This window comes from Erithacus rubecula, assembly GCF_903797595.1.
Source record: "Erithacus rubecula genome assembly, chromosome: 4".
NCBI lineage: Eukaryota > Metazoa > Chordata > Aves > Passeriformes > Muscicapidae > Erithacus > Erithacus rubecula.
The window spans coordinates 854,107-862,220 of NC_136686.1; positions in this window are offsets into that span (position 1 = coordinate 854,107).

An 8,114-nucleotide genomic window follows, 5' to 3' on the forward strand; every position below is an offset into this window, starting at 1 on the left:
AATGGTTCAATTTGAAATGATTTTTAGTTGCAGTTCTGACTCTGAAGGGAAAGCAGAGAGGAGATGAAGCATGGCAAGCTTACAGCTGCTGGCCAAAACCAATCTAGGTCCAGGAATGAGGTCCATGGACAAGGGATGCCATTGAAACCTCTGAGGAAGATGCTGGAGAATTGATTTGAATGCCATAATGAGTATCTGCCCAGTTCCCTCAGCAGCTAAAAATAAAGTTAAAAGAAAGAGCAATCAGGAATCTTTAATGATAATATAAGGCAATGACTTATATTCAGTTTTGGTTTTGTCAGAGATTGGGAAAAAAAAATAGAACAGGACAAATTTTGTTAGCTGAACATAAAGTGAATCCTCCATTTAAATATTATTTTACTTTTCCTCAGATGTAGTTCTTGCTCAAAATTATTTTCCCAATAATTCTGGCAAGTTTTGATGTCTGAATTAGTCACAATGGATATGTTATGTGCACTCAAAATAGATGCTGGAAACCTCAGAGACCAGAAACTTTGCTGAAAATTTTTATGACGCCAACTTTACAATTTGCTGTTCAAAAATATTTGCTATTATATATATCCATGTTTTGCTTGCTTGAAATTCAGCAAATGAATAGAATCACAGGAATATTCAATGAATACATGCAGAGTGGAGTTTAAAACCACCTGATTAAAAAGTGAAAACAAGTAAACTATCCAAAATTCACAGAACTACAGCCCATTCCCTGGTCTCTTCACTCCCACTCCTCCCCTCAATACCTGGAAGGACTTTTAGGGCCACCTTGGATGTAAGAGGGAACAAAATGAATCAGATATAAAACACTGCTTTGCAGTCAGACTCAGCTGTGGGGAAATGACTGGCACAAGAATCGAGTGTTGCATTTAAAGCAATGTTTGATCATTTTATACTTGCTAATAGTGCACTCAGAGCTTTTTTGCAAATTTTCTTCACTCTCCTTGTAAGGTCTCAGTTCTGCTTTAAGCTCATATGGACCTAATAGAGTCAGCAAGAATTCTGCAGGTTAAACTGTTCAGATGAGGTCATTTGCTCAAGATGTTTCAAATTTTGCAAGAACAAATGATCCTATGAGATGATTCCATTACAGAGGTCAAAAGGCTCGTGAGAAGGACAATAGGAAATACTTTTCTTTCTTTATCCATAAAACACCACACAAAAATTGTGCAATAATATGAAGGAAGCCAAGGCAGGGAAAAAATGAGCAGAACTTGTCTTCCCTTTAATTTCTATCCCCACCTCTTATGCTTACTTTGCAACACTGCTGCAAATTATCAAGGGAAAGGCTTAATCTTCCTAAATTGATTTGGAATTCCTGTCATATTAAAAAAGTACACAAGTCTGTAAGGGATGGAATATATGGAACAGCACAGGTTGCAACTCATGGGAAAGAGGTTCCATGTGTAAACTGTGTTTTTCAGAGAAGGGCACAAAGCTCATTTTGATTTTGTGGATGAGTTAAAAACTGAATACCATCAGCTCACAGATCCAAGCATTATCTACAGAGGGAAAAAGGGAACTTTTTTTTTTTTTTTGTCCAGGTTAATAAATTAATCAATTTATGTATTACATATATGCACAGAAAAGAGGTGGAAGGAATTCTATTTTCTCCTGAATGATCAAAGTGCTGGCCAATGTTATGGCTGGAGGCCAAACTAGACTGAAGATGGTTTGCTCCATTATACCTTCTGCTGTATTCTCATCTTGGAATGATAGCAATTTCCCTATGTATTTTTACCTGTATTCTTCTATCATGGAAATAAATGGTTATTTAAATGCCATCAGTTTCAAATCACGCCACTGGAAAATACAGCTGGGAAAAGTATCAAAGACAAAGAACTTTTAAATAAATCTCATCTTCCCACCTGCCATATGAACCAATATCTATGCCAGGTGGCAGATGTTCATGATGGCGCTTAAAATAAGTTAAAATTAAATAGATCTCAAAATTTAATTGTTTTTTAGTGTAAAGGGCCCTCAATTAAAGGATATTTTATTTTGTTGGTTAGATATCCTATCAGAAGTGACCTGAAAACCCAGAGCTCTTTAACATAAAAGAAATTATGAAGAGATTAGAATCTCAGGCATTATAAGAGAGTGTTCTTTCTTCAGTGTAGTTTAATATGTAATATCTCATAATCAGACTATCATGACAGAGAACTCTTCATCCTTTCAGTATAACACTTAGACAGCACATGTGGAATTTTCTTGATGCATGACATTTTATATAGGATATAGATCAGACATGTTTTTCTCAGATTTTCTGCAATAAATATATTAGCAGTAGAACACCAGATTCAAAACTGTCTTTTGAAAATTGAGTATGTATCTGATTATCAATTTTTCAAGTGATCTTATCATTTATACGATACTTAAGTCCTCTTCTAATTAGTATAATTTCTCATCTGAAGAACTGCAAGTTCCACGAGACAGCTTTCACTGAACATTTCTCTTGCTGATGTTTCCTATATAAAGATAAGCTCTGTCTCTTTTAGGAGTTGTAAACATGTTGCTATACTTGAAAGTGACCATTCAGATTTAGCTTTTTGTGAATCAATGCCACATCACACATTGTTCTGTGTCTGCTCTGTGTCAGAAGCTGGTACAGAAATTATATCTAAGTATCATATACTTTAGTTCCACATGATTTCCCCAGGATAACAACACTGCCTCAGCTGAAGGAATGACAAAGGATTTTACACAATGTTTGATTCATCCTCTGCATGAGTTTCATAAAGCAGTTGTGGGCCTGAGTAAGAACCACACACAACCAGTGCCAATTGAACTGCTGAATGAGGTAGGAATTCCAAGAGCTGGATCACTGGATCACAGTGCACGTGCCTTACTTGCAACCCTTAAGAAACCAAGACCTAAGGAAAATAAACATTTATCATCTCACTGAGATGTGGCAGAAAACCCAGAGAAAATAAATCCCTGAGGAGGCAGCAAAAATATAATGGAGTACTTTTACACCCATAGGACAGACCAGGTATTTCCTCCTGTTGTTGCAGCTACAAAAAACTGGTTGAACTGTCCTGCACTGAAAACTGGCTTATAAAACAGTTCATTTTCCTAGAAGAGGGCTGTGTATGCTCTTCACTTTGGGATGCCTGCAGCCTTCAGGGGACCAAACTCATCCAAGGATATGTCCTAGACTACAAAAGCTGATCAGCTGCTAAATTTTAAGGAATGAGCCTTAATTCCAGACATAGTTGTAAGAGATCTGTATAGACATATATGAGGTATTTTGATTGTGTAGTGATCATGAGACTACAAATTCTGTGGTACTGAGGTACTGAAATTATAGTTTTTGTTCTACAATAGCTATTCAGGTCAAGGATTAAGGGTGGTTTTTACCAGTGTCTAAACTAGCTCCAGTATACTGCCAGTAGCTGTAATTTCTTCATGAATGAGTTGTCAGGATAACTCTCTGGGTTGGTATGAAATCAACAATCCCTCATGTAGTAAAAATGTAGAAATATAAATAATTTATCAACACAAAATGGATCTTCTAGTATCATTTTGATAAACACAAAGACAGTGCTTTCCCAAAACCAAGTTCACTCAATTAAATCTACTCAATTAGCACAATACCACTGCCAAATAAGTCAACAGATATTGGTTTACAGCTCATTTAAAACCTAGCTTGGAGGGAAGGAAGACAGGTGAGGGCAGTGAGGCCTTCAAGGTACTGCAATAAAGCAGATTTTGAGAAGAGTTGAAAGTCATGACAAACTAAAACCGTAGATAGAGAAAAAGCAGAGATAAAGCACATAGGGATACATTAGACATTTAGTCAAAGATATTTCTGTCTTTCCTGCCATGCCATCCTTCAAACTGCCCAGTCTGTGTATCCTCTTTCCAAAATTTGGAGTCACTTTTGAGCCACAGGAAGCAATTTTTCCACACCACCCAGACAGGTCTGTGTCCCTCTCCCTCTCACCCCTCCAGTATTGTTCCTGCTGTTGACACTGTGTAGGGACAACCAGCCCTTCCCTTGCCACTGTTCAAATCTCCTCAGCAGTGCCACAGAGGTGCAGAAAACTTGCAGGCTGTTTAGGAGGCTGATCACTAAACTCCACTAGGAAGTTCCAAATATATATAAATTACAAACTCACTATGTGTCTGTGTTCTCATTTGAGACATGACCTTTTGTGTGAAACCCACTAATAGTGAACATATGTCACAGTAGAAAACTCTTTGGCACCAAGTTATTTCAGTGCATCACAGTTAACAAATTGTAATTCCAGCTCCATAGTTCCTCTGTTCATAATAAAGCAAATCTGTCACAGAAAAAAAAATAATCTTTCTTTCCCATAAAAAGACTCATAGTTAAAACATATAAGATGATCATTATGCAAGCTCATTAGGCGTACACAAGCTATACTTTTCCCTGTACAACTGAAATTCATTGATAAAACAATGAAGTGAACTAACACCCCTCCTAAATAAAGTTTCACCAGTAGCACTGTATGTTAATGGAGCCATTTCATTGTTAATGTGACTGACTGCTTATTGATTCTTGCAGTAATCCAGCAAGGGCTTCAGAGTACAATTTAGTTTGGAGAGCTACGGGTCCAACATCTATGCTCAATTACAACTTTCAGAAGGGAAGATCAATAAAATTTAAATTGCTTATGGTAATCACAACTTCAAATCATTGCGATCAGCATAAGCAATCTGCTGACCTCAGCCAAGCTCCTAAATTGAAACTTGTAATGAGTGGTCATTTAGTTTGGGTCCATTCATATTATTTTGGAGGCAGGTGATGAACAATTAAAGATCAGTCAGCACCTTCCCTACCCAGCAATCCCCTCTGAATTCCCAAAGTACTAATATGGAGTAACCCTGGGGTATAGGCCTTTGCACTTCTTTAATGGGTATTCTGTATGAATAAGCAATTATATTTTCTATTAAACAATTTCAGTGTAATTGAATTAGCAGTTATAATATTGCTCGGGCAAGCAGAAGCTTTCCTAGGGAAAAATTAAGTGATATTGGGTAATTCAAATTAATTTATAAGCCTGAAAAATGTAACCATTAAGCAGAATTGTTCACCCTCCCAAAAAAATTACAATTAATGAGCATATTGTTTCAATGCATAAGTTTCCTAACAATTTGCTTTTTGGTCATAATGGCTTTTTCCCAGTTCATTATAAAAACCTGTCTATTATAATGAAAATTTCATAGGCTGTTTTCTTTGACAAAGCAGGTTGCAAGTTTAAACAAAGATAGCCTGCAGATTACTTTCACGATAAGAAGTCACCTTAGAATTACATTTTAATAAATCATTGACAATAAATCTTCTGTATTACAGCACTAGGGTTTAGAGAGGGAGGAAAAAAGGCAAATACAGAGAAAACAATCAATGAAAATCCCCTTCTGCCAATATGAGAATAGATTGACCAACACTAAGGTAAAGTTTGCTACGCAGAAAAATAAAAGCTCAAAAAGCTTTAGAAAAATGCAAAGCAAACAGTAATAAAGTCTGTACAGAGATGCAGATTTAATTAACCTATTAATTTACTAATATTTACCTAACAGCCTTTTGCAAATGGCCTGTATTCAGGGTAGAAGTCACTGAATATTTAAACAAGGTAACAGACACTGATTTGGGAATATTTTCATTAATACAATGCCAAACACATGACTCTGGTTCATGAGATTACACATTATTCACAAGCACTTGGAAAACTGACGAGCATTTCCATTTGAGATTCACAAAACGTCACATGGGGTTGAGCACAGACAGTGCTTTGCCTGAAAACTATTTTAACTGGTTTAGTCATCCAAACAGCAAGAACAACTCCTATACATTTACTAGGAACAAGAGGTCTTAAGGCCAGGAGCATCCTTGCTACGTGAAATATTCCTTGCCCTACTAACCAACATCAAAAAATATACCTTATTTATACCCATTTCTGCACAGCTATGCAGACAAAACTTTCAGTGGCTCAAGATTCAGCAGGGGTGGAGAGAAGAAATCTAAAATAAACTACCCAGACAAAAGACTTGTGAATGTGTTATGCAACACTTGGATGGTTTTCTGAAGTGACTCCATCAAAAAATTGTTCTGATTACAACCAAATCTATCAATGTCACTCACTGGTTTTTCCAACCAGCATGCCATGGAAGTAAAAGGCAAAATCTAGAAGTGGTAAATTCGTAATTCTTGATTAAACAGAATCCAGAAGAAACCCCACGCCTCTGCCTTGAGTCTGTGGGTTGCTTCCACAAGAAAGGGCTTCTCCCCTCTGCCTGGCCTGTTATTTTGTATGTAATGTAATGCTCCTCAAGAATATCAATCTTGAAAAGTACACTGATGTTTTATAGCTGCTCCTGTTTTGCAATACAAATGATATAATTACTTGTTTCTCGCTGGAGGGTGTCCAGTTCTTTTAGTTCATTTTTTAAATGCAAATCTTATTAAGCATTTTATCCTAAAATGTTTACTGCAAAAAGGGCAGTATGATCTCAGACAAAGATGGACAACATCCCTCTAAAAATAAATACCAGGCAAGGAATGAAACCTGAATTAAAGCAGCGTACCAAAATCTGAATTGATCACTTACTGAAATATGTTAACATGATGTAATGGGCAGCTACTAAAATCAGATGTACAGTAATATTCCATGAATCACTGCTAGCTAGCCCACAACGAACAAAGACATAATAAAGAGCTCTGCTCACCAAAAACCTCAACTTTTATAATAGCTCTGAAATGTTCTGTTTATCTAGTATAACAAATTTCTCACCACCTACAGCTTCCCATTTTTTACTGGGGACAGACTGCAAACCTTCTTTACAGTGGCAAGCAAAGCATTAACTCATTGCTGTGAGTAGCTGCTCACTCATTTGGGCTCACTAATGACACCCTAATCTTGAGCAGGAGACCACATCCACTCAGAAATTCCTGGCAGTGTCTGGGCTTGAAATTAGATCCTCCTGACCCAAAAGCACAAGCCCTTCCTATTCAACTTAAAGCAGATTGGGCATGAGCTGTGCCCTGTGAGACATGACAAATGACTGAACACTTCTGCTCCCATCCATTAGAGGTCAGTGGTATTTGCAAGCCAGCCAACTCATTACAGAACTGCAGAAAAGGGATTAATTAGTGTCCTAGCTTAGCTTCAATTATGGAACAATCCATATTCAAATTGTCTATTGAATATGGTGGCAACTGTATGAGAACTCTGGAAAATGTAAAGAAAATTATGGCATTGCATTAAAGGGGGGGAAAAACTCCTGCAGTTCAACGACATTCTCAATGTTGTGACATTGATCCTGTGCCCCTCACACACTTCCAGGTCAGCAGGATGACAATGTCCTCTCCAGCTCCTCTGCTGGAAGATCAGGAATCCCTCTGTGGAAGAGAATTGGGCCACTGCTGCCCTGCTTTTTCCAGAGGTTGTCCTGGAAATGTTGACAGGAGAAATTCTGTTCTCCCCTTTTCCTCCTAGCATGGGGAATAGCACACTGACAAAGAAGATATGAGTAGGTAATAGAAGATTCCTCTATGACCAAGTCTGTCAAAAATTCTTTTTGAAAAGGCAGAATTTTCAGCCTGTATAACTAGCTCATAAATTGGTCTATAATTATCTGGGGCTCATTGTCACCACACTAAGATTCCTAACCTATAAATTTTCCTTGATTTTTTAAGTCCTTCAGAGACCACAGCTGTCTATTTCTTCCAATAATTAGTAGATTTAAATATTTGAAGCAAAAGTGTACAGGAAAGTCACAAATAACATGCATCCTTTCCCTAGGTAATGCATTAAGACATTTTAGCACATAAAAGCAATATGACATTTTAAAAGTTTGTGAATTTCTTGAAAGAAAGCTGCAAAATTGGCCTGACAAATCCTCAATCTATTTATTCAGAGTGAAAATATAACATTTCTACTTGAAAAGGAAGAGAAGAAATTACTATTCCCCTATGTGAACAGAGTGGAGAAACCAGTGGAATATCCAAAGCTAGGTTCTGATCCAAGTTGTGTAGCTGTATATCTGGGACAGATCGATTTTAATAATTATTTCAGATTTTCTATAAAGAAAATAAATATGCAATAGGATTGGCAGGTTATTGGAAAGTCTTG